General features: G+C 47.1%; 1 long non-coding RNA gene across 1 annotated transcript; it reads right to left on the reverse strand.

Moving 5' to 3' along the window:
- Positions 1 to 455: 455 nt before the first annotated feature.
- Positions 456 to 1326, reverse strand: LOC123395849. The gene is made up of 2 exons (XR_006609841.1): positions 924 to 1326; positions 456 to 833 (listed from the first exon to the last, which is right to left on the reverse strand). It is a non-coding gene; the product is annotated as an uncharacterized LOC123395849 (long non-coding RNA).
- Between the last annotated feature and the right edge of the window lie 283 nt (positions 1327 to 1609).

Below are 1609 nucleotides of genomic sequence, written 5' to 3' on the forward strand. Positions count from 1 at the left end.
AATATGTTAAATTTGCAGTTACGGTTTAAAAGATATGAATATTTAAAAAAATATTTAATATATACTACGAGTTTAATGTCATAAACAGTAAGGGTTTTTTTGTAAAATCACCTCGGTGGGTTTTCCGACGGAAGCGATAGCCTCTTCATTATTAGGTAAAGATTAGGTATTAGGTATAGATAAATTATTCCCATTCGATGCATGGTTTATGAATTATTAATAGTTTAGAAATACGACATTTCTGAGAAAAAACAGAGGAACAAAACTTTCCGAGAAAAAACAAAGGAACAAAACATGGGGCTACGAAGAGATTATGATTAAAAATGGGTTTTAAGAAATATGAATCTAAATAAACAGCGAACCTGAACCAATAACATAACAAATAAGATAAGACCATCTAAATAGAAACCTGAACAAATAACATAACAAATATGAATCTAAATAAACAGCGAACCTGAACCTGAACCTGAACCAATAAATAAATAGCGGTGCCTCGAATTCGAACCCCAACCCCTAGGTTCAATGCAGGCGATGATTACAAGCTCGCCTAGTTTAGTGCGTTTGAACAAAAACATGGTCATGTTCTTTTGAACTAGGGCCAAATTAGGTGTTTACATCGTAGATTCAGTGAAGTGAGTGAGACAACCGGACCTTGGAAGAGCTAAGGCGAGGCTAGCGCGGCTGGAGGCAAGCTGTTGCCACCAACCAGGCAGAGGGCTTAGGGAAGCCTAGATCTCGGACGAGGAGCTCGACGGGGCTCGGTTCCTGCTGGATCCAGGCACTGACATGGTCGGCATCGGGTCCCAGTTCGGTTGAAGCTTTAGGTGCTGCTTCTGCTTATAACGACAAAGAACAGAGAGAGATGAAAAGAAGGGAGAGAAAGAAATAGAGATGGGAGAGCGAGAGGAAGAGCACAGGGCGACCTGCAACTACAGCATGCAGCGACGAACACGGCGTGCGGGCGCTGGTAGGGACGGTTGCGTCCATGCGCGAGCGGGAGACTACAAGCGAGGCCGGCATGTGCGGGGCTCCGGCGGGGCCTTCTTCGCGAGAGCTCCTATGCCCGCACGGACGAAGGAGGCTGCGGGTGAGCGGACGCATCCAGAGGCTTGGGGGAGCTGCAGATGGCTGCGCGCTGCGGGCTCTCAGGCTCTAGGCTGGAGGACAGGGGCAAGGGTCAGGGCCTCGGGATGACGGTGGGTCGACGTTGGGTGGGATCAATCTGGGAGGATCCCAAGGAGGGAGAGGCAGGGGAGTGCGCTGGGTTGTGTGCTGGGGAAAACGAGTGGCGGCGCACTGATGGAATGAGAGGAGAGGATAGCTAGGCCTACGGTATGACTATTTTATATTGGTATGGGATTAGGATAGACTATTTTATATTGGTATGGGATTAGGATATCTTGTCCCTATGATTGTAATCGAACGGTCGAGAAATATAGGCTAGGGGTTCAATTGAAAAACTGATGATGGTTTGGGGTATTACAGGGTTGATCCGGACCCAATGATCACGACCGTATATTTTCGATTTCGGGAGGTTTTCGGGCTAGGTTGCGTGTAGGGTTTGTGTAGTGTGTAGAGGGGCTAGGCATAGAAAAGAGGAAACATGGGC

The sequence above is a fragment of the Hordeum vulgare genome, chromosome 5H, assembly GCF_904849725.1.
Source record: "Hordeum vulgare subsp. vulgare chromosome 5H, MorexV3_pseudomolecules_assembly, whole genome shotgun sequence".
Lineage (NCBI taxonomy): Eukaryota > Viridiplantae > Streptophyta > Magnoliopsida > Poales > Poaceae > Hordeum > Hordeum vulgare.